The 15,710-nt window shown below is 42.8% G+C and overlaps 1 pseudogene; it reads left to right on the top strand.

Moving 5' to 3' along the window:
• The first annotated feature begins 5,842 nt into the window (after window positions 1-5,842).
• LOC130843091 (leptin receptor gene-related protein-like) lies at window positions 5,843-6,233 on the top strand (annotated as a pseudogene).
• Window positions 6,234-15,710: the final 9,477 nt, after the last annotated feature.

The raw sequence follows: 15,710 nt of genomic DNA, 5'->3' as shown, positions 1-15,710 counted from the left end.
ATTGTCACCACTGTTCATAAAGTGATAAGCTTAATTACACTGCCTGGTTCATGCAAGGGAAAAAGATGACACAGTGAGATCTGTTTGCCCGTGTGTAGGTTTGTCTGGGTATGTGTCTTTGTCTTTGGATAATATTAGTGAGGTTCATTGGTAAATGAGCTCTATTGAATTGACTTGAAGAAAAGTAAGCGCTTACAAATAAAATATTTCTACATCTGGAAAATATTCACTATTAACTCAATATCTGGTAGAGAAGTCAGTTGTTTGTCATTTAAGTATGCAAATTAATACAGACATGTCTTTAGAGTCATCTACAGAAGTAAGTCATCAATGTTAAAATATACTTAATGTACTTAATGTACAACTTAATGTACAGCTTTCATTGTACCTAGGTACTTTTAATGTTTTCATGTACAACTTTCATTGGACCTAGGTAGTTTTAATGTTGATGACTTAATGGACAACTTAATGTACCACTTAATGTACAACTTTCATTGGACCTAGGTACACTGAGTGTCAATGAAGTCATATCTGTTGCAAAATTTGTCAGCAAGAAAATTAACTCAGTAGGATGATCTTGTCATAGGTCATAAACTAGAGATCAGTGGTAGACAAGCTTTTAGGTAAGCTCTCTCAAATGATGTTTTGTGTTTCTGGATTCTTAGTATTTTAAAAGTTGAGAGTTTTGCCACATTAAGTAAAATGATGAGAATTCATTGATGATCGACATCATTTTCAGATAAAATAGTGAAACATTAACTGCTGAACACATCTATGAATACTCAACCTCTGCCTTCTTCAGAAAAACCACTAAATATATTTGGGTTGATTGAACACATATCTTGTACCACATTCGAGAAAAATGGTGTTATGAAAAAAATGTATGTATTAAGAGTTATAAAACACGATCTGGTTTTGAAACACCATTTAATTACACATTTCTTGGTTTTGTAAAGGTTTTAGCGGTTAAAATTGTACTATGTATTTACCGCTAAGATTAAACGATAAGGGAAGCATTTCACTATGTAAAGGAAGCAAGACACGTGTTGTTGGCAAAAGAAGGTATAGAAACTAAAAATATGCTTTGTTGAGAGATAAAAGGAGAACAATTTTTCCCTAAAACTTGCTAATTTTGGATGGACAAAAACAAGGAACACATCATATAGAAACAGAAATTGATAAAAAGTTTTTAAAAGGGGCGGGGCTTTAAAAAGCATTTTGTACAGTGAGGATCAATGCAGATTAACTTAATGAGCTAAATGAACTTTATTATTAACACGAAGCTGGTAGAAGACTGAAATTTGGTTTTCTCTCTCTGCAAGAGAACAAAGATTTCCTGGAATACTGAGCTGCCTGTCACTCCCGATAGGAAGTTTCTTTTTCTAGCTAACTTTCTGAGTTTTCCAGAGGACCCCTGAGGCATCTCAGAGAGAAATATTAGATTAACTAGCATTACTTGGTATGTGGAAGTGCTTAAAAATCATTGTCAAATGAATGATAAGCCTTCTCAGGGTATCCTGGGATTGATGTTATTAATAGAGATAGTCTAAAAATTATGGAATTCCTACAATTCTGGTATGTCCTGAAATTACCAAGTCATAATTCTGGTGATTGTAACCAAGTTTCTTTATGGCTTACCTTGTGACCAGCTGTTTCATCAGGGCTCTCATTCTTTCTGTCATTTAGAGATAGGTATTGTTGTACTCTGATGCTTTTACAAAAGTGTTTCACCTCCGAGAAGATTCACAAGTAAAACCATCTTGACAAGCACTGGTCTCTGAAAAATGTCAGATTCTACCACTGCACTGGGTAAGAAATGTTAAAATCCTATAGAAAACCTGATGGCTTCATAAAACTGCTTAACAAGAAAGACAGCTAGTAAACTAGTAAACATGTTTATCATATTTATGGGTTTCTTGTCTGGAATATTACTGGTTTTGATCTGTGATTTCCAGATATAAGGAAGCCCTTGCCCTCAAGCTACTTATGATATGCAACAATGGAGTAAATTACCTCTGTGAGTAAAATTACAACATGTTTTCTTTTTTCTCTGCTGTGGTTCCTTCAGTAATTAGAGGTTCCTGGGTTCTGAGCAGCCTTATCAGGTAAATAAAAAAGACTGTCTCCTGACATGTGCAGGAATCTTCATATTTGGGGAATGTCCAGAAGAGACAAATCCAGCAAGGCAAAAATCTGATGGCACGCCTTTGGCATGGGTTTCCTAAGCCTGAAAGGGGATTTTTGTTTTTTTGTTTTTTTTTGCAGGCTTTCAGACTGAGACTCTTAAGGAATCCCAGCACAGCCAGTCTGAAAGAGCCCCTATGGTCAGCAGACCAGACTTATTTTAGAAACAAATGAGTCTTGGTTGAATGCTGCTGGATGGAGATGAGGGTCGTTTGTTTAAAGTGATCCTGTTTCAATAGATAGGAAATTCTCATTCTTTTCTTTGAAGTCTGTATTTATGAAAGTTATTGTGCTAGACACACTTTTGCCCTGATGGTCAGGAGAAAAAAAGAATTATCAAGTGGTGGTATCACAGAGGATAGCTACCCACGATGTGTCACGACCTGCTTGAAGTCTGTTGCTAAAAGCACATGTACAATGCTTGTGGGACAACTGGATACAAATGATTAAATGGATGGCCTACAACACGTCTCCCCAGTAACATCCTTCTGAGCCTGTTCATGATGTCTCATTCATTTTCCCCCAACGTGGAGAACTACACAGAAAAGCAGCCTAGGACCGAAGAACATGAACAGATCCAGAGCAGGGAGCAGGTCCCCCCTGGCAACCTCAGGAAAGTGTATTGATTATCAATGCTGTTTATGGAAATATTTACAATCCAAAGGGGAAAGTGATGAAAAAATATTCATAATTGAAGTATGGGGAAATACTTCTGGCTTACACATGATTACATTTACACTTTAGGCTAACCAAAACAGCCTGCTTGTGGCCTGTTACACACACGTTGTACATCTGCCTTAGCCATGAAAAAATTATTACATAAAAAATAAAGATAAAAATAAAAATGGAATAGCCGTGGTTCAGACATTCAAAGTTGAGTTAAATGGGCATTGTGGATGTGGGTTCAGACACATTCCGAATATTACTGAAAACTTGAGTTGTCTAAACCTTATTAGACTTTAGGACACCATCAGCCATTGTCAAAATGATATCTGCTGGCAGCTGCCACCTGCAAGGTTATGATCTCAAGGTCTTCTTGGTACTATGAAACCTTTCTCCTACTTTAAAAACAGGCATGGCAAATGAGACAGCTCAAGCTATAGCATCCCAGCCAAAGACCACTTCCTTAATAAAGATATATGAAAAGGAAATTTTCCAAAACTCATTTTCCTGGTTGCCACACAGAATCAGAGGACCCTTCTGAAAAATATGACAAAATGTATTTTACCCATTATCCCCATTGTAATATGTCTAATAGTTTTCAAATGTCTGTCCAGGTGCTATGACAAAGCAATAAGAGGCAAACACAAATTTCCCAAGAGCAAATATGGATGCTAAACTTTGAACTCGAGATTACTTCCAACACTGTGTCCATTCCCAAATCAGGTAGGACCACTCCTGAAGGAATTGTAACTGAGCAGGACTCTAAGAGGCCCTCCCAGAATAGACCGCCACCCATGTCCTCCGCCTGCCTTAAGTCTGTAAAAAATCTTTAGTCAAAGAATGAATTGAGTCCAAGTGATGAGAAAACAGACAAAGAAAGGAAAAGAGTCAAGCAAGACAAACGAATAATACTTTAGGCATTACACAAAGTCAAGGATCTTTAAATCTACCCCAAAGACTGTAGATGATATTCTCACCCATGTCCTTTGACCTGTTTTGCGGATACTGAAAGCCCTACCGGGTGGAAGACATTCACTGTGTGCTGCCCTTAAGCACGTAGACCCCAGACCAGTTGGAAGCAGACGTTTGATGATGCTGTCTCCCCATAAGCTCCGCACCAACCCATCAGAAGAATGTCCGCGAGCTGACTAGGCCCTGCTCCTTGAACACTACAGGACTCCTCACTACACCCTCCAGGATGGAATACACAGACTCAAAGCCGCTAGTCCACGTGCCTCCTTGGCTAGCAAAGCTAGAAAGGTATTTCTTTCTACGTCACCCGAAACTCTGTCTCTGAGATAAAATTGGCGCCAGGGCGCAGAGGACAAATTCTGGTAACGAGAAGTGGTGGGAACCCAGCAGCAGCGGGAAGGACAGCGCCCTGGTTGGGGCTGAGGGCTGGGCCAGTTTCCTAGGGCAAAACCTGGAGCGGAGTCCTGAGGAGGCGTGTGGGGGGGGAGCAGGGCCGGCGCTGTGGGTGCAGACCTGGGAGCTCAGGGAGGCCGGTTCCCCATCTGAGCGGAGGGGGCAGAGAAGCCTTGGTGGCCTCGAGGGGAGTCGGGGATGCACAGGGCCCTCGCTTCATTGGCCTTCTTCAAGTCCCCTGGGCTGGAGTCCAGAAGCCCTTTTCTGACACCCTCATGCTCAAGTCCCTTCTTTTCTTTAATTTTTAAAATAAAGACTTATTGTATTTTTTACAATGTTTTAAGGCTACTTTCCATTTACAGGTATTTCAAAATATGCCTCACATTGGTCAGAACATCCATCATCCAAAAATGGAGAAACAATAAATGCCGGAGAGGATGTGGAGAAAAGTGCAGGAACCCTCCTGCACTGTTGGTGGGAAAGTAAATTGGTACAGCCACTGTGGAGAACAGTAGGGAGGTTCCTTAAAAAACTAAAAATAGAACTACCATATGAACCAGCAACCCCACTACTGGGCATACACCTGGAGAAAACCATAATTTAAAAAGATACATGTGCCACAATGCTCACTGCAGCACTGTTTCCAATAGCCCGGACATGGAAGCAACCTAAATGTCCTTTGACATATGAATGAAGAAGATGTGGCACATATATACCCTGGAATATTACTCAGCCTTAAAAAGGAAGGAAACTGAGTTATTGTAGGGAGGTGGATGGACCTAGAGTCTGTCATACTGAGTGAAGTAAATTAGAAACAGAAAAACTAATACCATATGCGAACACATGTATATGGACTCTAGAAAACTAACACTGATGAACCTAGTGGCAGGGCAGGAATAGAGACGCACAGAAGACACAGTGGGGGGTGGGGAAGCTGGGACAACTTGCGAGAGTAGCGCTGATGTATACATCCTACCAAATGTGAAATAGATAGCGAATGGGAAGCTGCTGCACAGCACAGGGAGATCAGCTCCCTGCTTTGTGAAGACCTAAAGGGGTGGGATAGGGAGGGTGAGAGGGAGGCTCACCAGGGAGGGGATGTGGGGATATATGCATACATATAGCTGATTCACTTTGGTGTACAGCAGAAACTAACACAATACTGTAAAACAAGTATACTCTAATAAAGATGAAAAACAATTTTTTAAAGGTTCCCAATATTCCTTGCATTGTGCGATGAACACATCCTTGAGCCCATCTTGCAATACGTTGCGCCCTCCCCTCCCCGGCTCCTGTAGTGTTCCTCCCCACCCCGCACTGGCAGCCGCTCCTTTCTTGAATATATCTGTGAGTCTGCTTCTTCCTCGTTGTGTACACTAATGTTTTGTATTTTGCCACATTCCACACGTACCTGATATCATACCTTGGTATCGTATATACTTGAAAAAGGAGGTAAAGTGCAGAAACACCTAGAAAAGTGACCTTAACCCTGACTGAGTCAAGAATGAGGAAAAGGAGTGGCCCTATGAACCACAAGAGATGGTGTTGTACTTTAGACCTGGCAAAAAAGATAGACCAGCCCTGGCAGGAAGCCGGAAGCAGCCGCGGCCCCCGCTCGGGAGACCTGGCTGGCGTTAAAGCTCTCGTGGCGTCATCTTTCAGAGGGGCTATTGGGTGACTTTTCTTATGCTGGGATGTGCCTTAGAGGATTATGGCATTTACTGGCCCTTGTTTGTCCTGCTGTTCCACGCCATCTCGCCCAGCCCGTAATTTCATTGCCAAAGGAGCGACGTATGACGGCGATGCAACAAGTAGTGCCTGTCGGCAACGGGCGTGTTTTTTCACTACTGGAATTGTTGTTTCTGCCTTTGGATTTCCTGTTTTTCTTGCTCGTGTGGCTGTGATCAGATGGGGAGCCTGTGGCCTGGTACTGGCAAGGCAAGGCAGTGATTTTGCTTACAATTCAAGGTTTCTTCCTTGTATTTGGAAGAGGAGATGATTTTAGCTGGGAGCAGTGGTAGCATGCGCTTTGTTTTGATAAAATGCATTGAATTTCTTAGAATTCATACTGTACGTAAATGTGTGCCCATGTGGCCTTTTCCTGTGAAATGTAATATGCTGGGTTTTTTTTTACACCTTTGTAATCATGTTCACTTTAAGGAGGACTACATAAGGAAAGGGTAGTTTTACCCCCAGCCAGTAGACCTCTCCATTTACTCAAGTTGAATTATGCTATTTGTGTAGCTGTTCCTATAGTCACGGTGCTCTTAGAAAATATGTTAACACAGTCTTGTAGACTGTTGCTCCCTCAGTGTGCTGCATCTCCACCTTCCGCCCAGGGGTGTGCCTGGGTGGGCGCAGAGCACCGGAGCTGTCTCAGCTCTGCTCAGGACTGCCGAGATATGCCTGTGGCCCAAAGAGACGGAGGCGGCTCCCTCTGTGTGTTGCAGACTCTTGCTTCTCCAAGCGTGGTCCAAGAACATCCAGATCTTGAAGTGTGGTCCATAGGAGCTTATTACAAATGCGGAATCTGAGGCCCCACCCCCAACCCAGTGCATTTTGATGTGATCCCAAGGGAATCGTATGCACGTTCAAGTTTGAGACGCTCTGTCATGGGGGAATAAGCATTGCCTTCCCCTTGGCTGAACCACTTAACCACTCTGGTGTTAGCTACTTGTAAACACTGTTTCTCCTGCCCCTTATGCGGAGGCCTAGTTCAGACTCTCCTTGGTGTTTGTGAAATGTCCTAACCTATCATTTGTAAGCTGTTCCTCAGGTCTGGGAAGTGTTCTCAGTAGGGAACAGCGGTGGCTTCACGTTTTCGAAAGGCAGTGGCTGTCCTCGCAGTGCTGGGGCGACAGAGCCCCACCCCGGGAGGCAGGGGAGGGAGGCTGGGCTGGAACTGGCCCCTGCTTTAGCAGGCTGGGGAAGAATGGATAAGTAACACTGTTTAATTTCCCTTTATAATCTGACATTTCTCCTCAGTTCCTTCTCTCTGCTGCCCCCCACCCACCCTCACCAGCTCCACCAGCCCCTCACCCCCACAAACACACACACTCCCAGCAGTTCTGATTTGCCCTCACTTCTTCGTGGCTCAGCTTCTCCTTTCTGTAGAGACATGGAGCCAAGTAAGCCAGCAGAGGGGGAGCTGCTTAATTTTATTGACATGTGATGTACTTGTTGTCTTTCATGTCCTGTAGGACTTTTAAAATATATGTATGTAACACTTTATGCTACTTTTAAATGAAGCGCTGAGAATTCATGTCATACTGGGTCATGTAATCACAGTTTTCCTGGTTCAAGTTTTTGTCCAAGACCTATCAAGAAAGGGAAATATGGGAACTAGAACCACTTGATTAGAATATAAGCAATGACTGTAAAGCATTGTTAATGTGTGATAACTGACATACATTCCCAACACTGAAACCTTGAAGTTTATAACCCCTCCACGTTCTGGAATGATGCTGGGATCAGGAGAAGATAAGAGCGATACTAAAACAGTAATGTGCAGAGTGATATTTGAGCCTTGGGCATGATTTAATGTTTTCAATGTTCTATGTATGTATAGAATTGTTAAAGTTGTTGTTTCCAATATTTATATTAGAAAGATTACACAGACACTTTATAACTTTAACCAGCATTTTTAATAACACTTGCACTTACTGTAATGTAATAAATTTCACTTTTAACAGAAAAGAAAAAAAAATACACCAAACCTTGATTGACAGCCATGCTTTACAAACATTCAAGAAAACTTAATTCTGCTCTTACACAGTCTTTGTCATACACACTAGATTTTCGTATATTGTCAGATTCCCCATAGAAGTGATATCATTCATACTTGAAAAGGAAGATACAATGAAGAAACACCTACAAAAGTGAACTTCACCCAGACTGAGTCAAGAATGAAGAAAAGAAGGAGTGGTCGTATTAGCCACAAAAGAGATAGGGTTCTCTTTTTAAACCTTCCAGAAATGAGTCCACTAAGCCTTGACTGACAGGGTTGTCTTACAACATTCCATGGACTAAACACATAATTTTGACATGTAAAAGGAGAACAAATGACCTTATCTACAAAACTGAGATGGAGACACACATGTGCAAAGCAGTCTGATGGTTACCGGGGGAAGGGGATGGGGAGGGATGAATTGGAAGACTGTGATTGACATGTTAGACGCTCATGTATATAAAATAGACAATAAGGACCTATGTATAGCACAGGGAACTCTGTTCAATACTCTGTAAGGGCTCATATGGGAAAAGAATCTAAAGAAGAGTGGATACATGTATATGTATAACTGATTGACTGTGCTGTACACCTGAAACTCACCCAACATTTTACATCAACTCCACTCCAATAACATTTGTTTAAAAAGGAAAACAAAGCAACAAAACTTTACCTGAGAAAGAAAATATAGGTGAAAGCAAAATACTCAGTGGCTGGTTTATATGTATTACAAAAAAGAAAAAGACAAAAGACAAAAACACAAAGACAGAGATGGTTCTGTGAAAGCAAACTTCTGGCAGGATTCTGAAGAGAAGACGAGACTGGGCAGGGTGAGCCAGGCTAGGAGTGAAAAGGAAACAACGACAGACAACAGACAAGAGGTGGACTTTATGAGCATCCTTACTGCAAGTACGTGAAGATGAAGACTGAATGAATAAACACCTGCAAAAATAACCTGAAACCAGAGCGAGTCAAGAAGGAAGAAAAGCAGGAGTAGCCCTATGAACCACAAAAGAGATGCTGTATGTTGCACAGAAGAAGATACACCAAACCTTGAGTGAAAGCTGTGTTTTGCAAACATTTAAAGCACAATTAACCCTACTCTTACACATAGTCTTTGTTAGATACCCTATCTTTTCATATTTTGTCACATTCCACATACAGGTGTTATCATACAGTGATATCATACACACTTGCAAAGGAGGATAAAATGAAGAAAGAACTGCAAAAGTGAACTTAAAGCAGATTTAGTCAAGAAAAAAGAAAGCAGCAGTAGCCCCATGAAGCACAAAAGAGATGGGGTTCACTTCTAAACCTTGCAAAAAAGGACACATCAAACCTTGATTGACAGCTGTGTTTTACAAACTTTCAAGAACAATTAGTTCTGCTCTTACACAGTCTTAAAAGATAGAAGAGAGAGAACAGTGCCCCTGCTCTTACTGTCAAGTAGCATAACCTTGACCCCCAAACCAGAAACAACACATAGAGAAAAAAATAAGAGACCAATATCAACACATATGAACACCGCACGGGAAGAGTCAACTGAATCCAGCCATGAATGTAAAAGAGAATGTGTGTGACATGTGGATTCTCTTCCAGGAATATAGTTAGTTTAACAGAACGAAATCACTGTAACTCACAGCATTCATGGCGTCAAGGAGGGGAACTATATGAACTTTGCAAAAAAATGCTTTAAAAAACCCTCTACCTAAAATCCATTTCCAGTTTATGTTAAAAACCCAGGAAAATGGACCAGAACCCTATGGTCCTTGCCCCCCATGTCCTCTGCCTGCCTTTCATCTTTCAAAAACCTGTAGTCAAAGAATAATTTTCATCAGAGGAGTGAGAAAATGCAGGAAGAAAGAAAACAGTCAAAGGAGACCAAATAATAAGAGTGTAGTCGTTACCATAGCCAAGGACTTTAAGTTCCCTCTCAAGGGCTGCAGATAATATTCTGAGCCATAGCCTGGAAGATTGTGATTGACATGTACACACTAATGTGTATAAAATATAAAATATACACTAGTGTGTCTGTCTTAGTGTTTCAGCATCTGCAAGACAGCAAATGCTGAAACGCCCACCAGGTGGAGACATTCACTCCATGATGACCAGGCTGGAGCCATGACAGAAGCTGCCAGGACTCCAAGCACTGGCTTGAAGAAATAGAAACAAATCGACCCCGGAACTGATGATTAACGGTACATAAGACAAACACGAGGACGTTCGTAAGACCACCAATGACCGATGTCGCAAAGACTGTCAGAGCTGACTGCTGTTTTGCATGTAGCCCCCTCCCTCAGCCTATAAAAGCTCTTGCCCACTGATGGGGGTGCGGGGTGAATAGGAGTGGATAGGAGTCCGCCCTCCCCACTGGTTACCAGCGTCCAAAATAAAGCAAACTTTGGGATTCCCCTGGTGGTCCCGTGGCTTAGACTCTGCACTCCCAGAACAGGGGGGCCAGGTTCGATCCCTGGGGGGGGAACTAGATCCCACATGTGTGCCTCAACTAAGACCCGGTACAGCATAAAGAAATAAACACGTGCATACACACAGAAAAAGTAAAGCAAACTTTCTTTTCCAACAACCTTGCCTCTTTCTCAGCTTTTGAGCGGTGAGCAGCTGGACCCCACTTTTGCTTACACCAGCCAACAAGTAGGTTTCTGGTATGATCCTTAGGAATTTCTATGTATAGTACGATGTCATATGCCATCAGTGACAGTTTTCCCTCTTTTCCAATTTGGATTTTTTTTAGTTTTCTTCCCCTGATTGCTGTGGCTAGGACTTCCAAACCTATGTTGAATAAAAGTGGAGGGGGACTTCCCTGGTGGTCCCATGGTTAAGCCTCCACTCTTGCACTACAGGGGACATGGGTTCTATCCCTGGTCAAGGAACTAAGATCACACATGCTGAGCAGCACAGCCAGAAAGAAATAAAAAAGAAAGAAAGAAAGAAAGAAAGAAAGAAAGAAAGAAAGAAAGAAAGAAAGAAAGGAAGAAAGAAAGAAAGAAAGAAAGAACAGAGGAAGGAAGGAAAGAAGGGAGGAAAAGAAGAAAAAGTGGACAGAGTGGACATCCTTCCTCTTCATCTTAGGGAAAATACTTTCATTTTTTCATCATTGAAAGTGATATTTGCTGTGCATGTTTTCTATATGGCCTTTATTTTGTTGAGGTAGATTCCCTCTATGCCCACTTTCTGGAGAGTTTTTATCAAAATAGGGTGTTCACTGGGATACCAAAATGTACACTCTAAATATATGCAGTTTATCTTATGTTAACTGTATCTCAATAAATGTTCTTAAAAAATAAATAAATAAATAAATAAGTAAAACAGTAAAAAAAAAAATGGGTGTTCAATTTTCGCAAAATCTTTCTCTGCATCTGTTGAGATGATCATATGGGGAAGAATCCTGGATTCTTTACCCCTCACTCTCTCCATATCCTAGAGTTCTGACAGGCTTGGCCCTGGCAACCTTTGCTGCAGTGCTTGCACCTGGACAAATGTCTTCTTGAGCAGCAGCCTACAAAGAAACTACAAGAGACTAAACATGACAAATACATGCACAGTTAGGGCAAATTATGAACAAGATACAAAGAGACCAAAAACCCAGCTGCCACTTCTGAGGTGGAGAACAAGAGCAGGGTCCTGGTCAGGACGCACCCCCAAGGGGGCGGGCAGACCACGCCGGCCACGCCTCCAGCCCCACCCCTGGACCCGCCCCACCCTCCCACATCTCAGGGGCCAGCTCCTTCCCCCAACAGACAGCAGACAAGGGGCTCTCTTCCTCCTGTCCCTCCCTCCTGCTGCACCACGAGCCCCAGGAAAGCCTTGACTGAATTTCTCGTCTTTCCTTGTATCAATGTCTGTTCACTAAGGCGTCCAAGAACCCTGCTCGGTCATATACTCTTCTGGGTTCCGCACACTCCTAGGTTGGCCCCAGCCTCCATATCATCCCCTCCTCCCTCCCTGCGTTCTAGATGCTTCGGCCCCCAATCCCCACCCCTCCCTGGGCCCTGCCTCCTTTGCAGCCTCCACTGTGGTCTCCATGCGTTTCCCCTCTTCACACATCTCAGCATCTTGCAAAGTCAGCTGAAGGACGATTTCGACTTTGGAGGTGGACATCAGCTTTCCTGCAGGGCTTCCCCAGATGCTGGAGGCCCCTCCCAGACCCGCTCGGAGAGCAATCCTGCCCTTCTGAGCCTGGTCCCAGCTGGACCCTGGAACGCCCGTCCTCAAGTCCTACGCTCTAGTCCTCACGCCAAGCCCGCACTTCATTGGCCTCTTCACGTCCCTGGGCTGCAGTCCAGGAACGCTTTTCGGACACCCTCCTGCTCAAGTCCCTTCCTTTTTGTACGTTTTAAAATAAAGATTTCTTTTACTGTCTACAATTCTTGACTGCTACTTTCCCTTTACAATTCTTTCAAAATGTGCCTCACGCTGGTCAGAATGACAGTCATCAAACAGTCTCGAATCCATAAACGCTGGAGAGGCTGTGGAGCAATGGGAAGCCTCCTGCACTGTTGCCAGGGCTGTGAAGTGATACAGCCACGATAGAGAACAGTATGGAGGCTCCTTAAAAAACTAAAAATAGAACTAGCTTATGAACCAGCAATCCCACTCCTGGGCATAGACCCTGAGGAAACCACAATCCAAAAAGAAACATGTACCGCAGTGTTCACTGCAACACTATTTACAATAGCCAGACATGGAAGCAACCTAAATGCCCATCCACAGATGAATGGATAAGGAGGATGTGGCCCATACACACACTGGAATATTACTCTGCCATGAAAAGGGACAAAATTGAGTTATTTGTAGGGAGGTGGATGGACCTAGAGTCTGTCATACAGAGTGAAGTAAGCCAGAAAGAGAAAAACAAATACCATACGTTAATTCATATATAGGGAATCTAAAAAAATGGTACTGATGAACCCAGTGACAGGGCAAGAAGACACATGCAGAAGTAGAGAACAGACATGAGGACACAGGGTAGGGGGCGAAGGGGAAGGTGGGACGAAGTGACAGAGTAGCATAGACATATATATACTACCAACTGTAAAATAGATAGCCAGTGGGAAACTGCTGTATAACAAAGGGAGTTCAACTCCATGATGGACGATGCCTTAGGGAGCCTGGACGGGGAGGGTGGGGGGGAGACCAGGGAGGGAGGGAATACGGGGATATGTGTATAAACACAGATGATTGAACTTGCTGTACCTCAAAAAAAAAAAAAGTAAATTAAAAAAAAAAACAGCTAAAGAATGACCCAGATTGCAGAATTCGAACATTGGTCTGGGCCTGGTAAAAGTATTTTTTAAAACAGCTAAAGAATGACCCAGATTGCGTAATTCTTGCCTTCGTCCGTGGCTGTGCAATGCCTATGCCCATTGAAACACTGCTATGTTGTGCTGCACACATCCTAGGTACAAGAACTTTTTGTATAAAAACTAAAGAATGACCCAGATTGTATAATTCTAACGTTGGTCTGGGCCTGGTAAAAGTATTTTGTATCACAGCTAAGGAATGACCCAGATTGTGTAATTCTTGCCTTGGTCTTTGGGTATGCGATGGCTGTGTCCATGCAAACAGTGCTATGTTTCCCAGCACACATCCTAGGTACAATTGTTGTTGGTATAACAGCTAACGAATGACCAGATTGTGTCATTCTTGAAGGGATCTTAGGCTGGTAAGTGCCTAAACAAAATGAAACTTGACCGTGGTTGGCTGCAAAAGCCCCAGCCACAAGGATTTTTAGTAGAACAGTTAAAGAATGACCCAGATTGCGTAATTCTTGCATTGGTCTGTGGCTGGTACAAATATTTTGTATAACAGCTAAAGACAGACCTAGATAGTATAATTCTAGCATTGGTCTGGGCCTGGTAAAAGTATTTTTTAAAACAGCTAAAGAATGACCCAGATTGTATAATTCTAACATTGGTCTGGGCCTGGTAAAAGTATTTTGTATCACAGCTAAGGAATGACCCAGATTGTGTAATTCTTGCCTTGGTCTCTGGGTATGCAATGGCTGTGTCCATGCAAACAGTGCTATGTTTCCCAGCACACATCCTAGGTACAATTGTTGTTGGTATAACAGCTAACGAATGACCAGATTGTGTCATTCTTGAAGGGATCTTAGGCTGGTAAGTGCCTAAACAAAATGAAACTTGACCGTGTTTGGCTGCAAAAGCCCCAGCCACAAGGATTTTTAGTAGAACAGTTAAAGAATGACCCAGATTGTGTAATTCTTGCCTTGGTCTTTGGGTATGCAATGGCTGTGTCCATGCAAACAGTGCTATGTTTCCCAGCACACATCCTAGGTACAAGAACTTTTTGTATAAAAACTAAAGAATGACCCAGATTGTGTAATTCTTGAAGGGCTCTTTGGTTGGAATTGCCTAAGCATATTGAAACTGTACTGTGTTTTGCTGCAAACATTCTAGCTACAAGTAGTTTTAGTAGAACAGCTAAAGAATGTCCCAGATTGTGTAATTCTTGGAGGGCTCTTTGGCTGGTATGTTACTCAGCCCAGTGACTTACTGCTGTTTTTTTTTTCTTTGCAGCAACAGTTTATCGAGTGGTGTCATATTTGGTTTCACACCCTCATTCGCCAGATCCACTGCCTCTGTGAAAAGGTCACATTGCCTTCCGTCCCAGGATAGAAATTCAGGACTGCATTCAAAGGAGCAGTTGCACCTCAGATTTTATCATGGAATTACTTACTTTGTTTATCAAGGACAAGGCAATGGAAATTCTAACAAGGATGGTGATTAAATTCCTCACAGAGATGGTAGTGAATTTTATAGAAGAAAGATTAATGATGCATGGAACACAGCAGGCTTTGACACCCTTTCACTGGTTGGTGACATGTGCTGTCACAGAGATGCTGCTATTTGTACTACTCAAGAAAGCTTCAGTGGTCTACAACCGGTTGGGCATAAATTGTCTACAAAAGAAGGTCATATATGTCTTTAAAAACATGTTTTGTCGCCAACCGGCAGAACTCACAGATGTCACTGTGGTTTAATTTCTATGTATACATATCTGTTCAGTATCTATGCTATCCTTAGGAAATCTGAGAAGATAAAATAATGTATTACTGTATAAGAGGAGCCGTCATGGAGGGATGTTGACAGCAGAGATTTTGGATTGCGTATGGATTAGAAATCCCAACTCCGCCCGCTGAAGAAGGCCATTTGAAGAAGACTGACTTGAAAGCAGGGAAATGTCTCTAACATGATGATCTTGACGGTCAGAAGACACTGATTACTATGTTGGCTTCTTGTGGTTCTTAAAATGCCGTTTCCGCAAACACGCGAAAAAGTTAGAAACCAAACCTTTGCTCTCACCGGCAACATCCTAAACGTGCCCTCCTCACAATGAATAGACTTGACCCTGGACAAATAAAGGATTCCCGACCTGTACTGTGGTCTCACGCCTGGTTCTGTGCTGATCTTTTTCTTTTGCTTGGGGGAGTCTCCAGCTGGGCTCAGAGCAGGGGAGGGGCCCGATTGTAACTGAGCAGGACTCTAGGAGGCCTCCGCAGTATAGCCCCCCACCTATGAACTTGACCTGCCTTTTCTGTGTAGAAATCTTGGTTCCAAAAACCAATTTATGGGCTTCCCGTAGTCCAGTGGTGAAGACTCTGTGCTTGCCCTGGCAACTGGGTAAATGCCCCAGTGGGCACTGTGAGGCCCCTTCCACCTTGTCTGTCTGGGCAACATTCGGTTCCCGTCTGAAGATTTTCCACTTTGGAAATCCCACGTGTAAGGTGCCA

The sequence above is a fragment of the Hippopotamus amphibius genome, unplaced genomic scaffold (genome assembly GCF_030028045.1).
Source record: "Hippopotamus amphibius kiboko isolate mHipAmp2 unplaced genomic scaffold, mHipAmp2.hap2 scaffold_156, whole genome shotgun sequence".
In the NCBI taxonomy this organism is placed as follows: Eukaryota; Metazoa; Chordata; class Mammalia; order Artiodactyla; family Hippopotamidae; genus Hippopotamus; species Hippopotamus amphibius.
The sequence above is the reverse complement of the archived record's forward strand: the minus strand, read 5'-3'. Positions and strand labels throughout refer to the sequence as shown.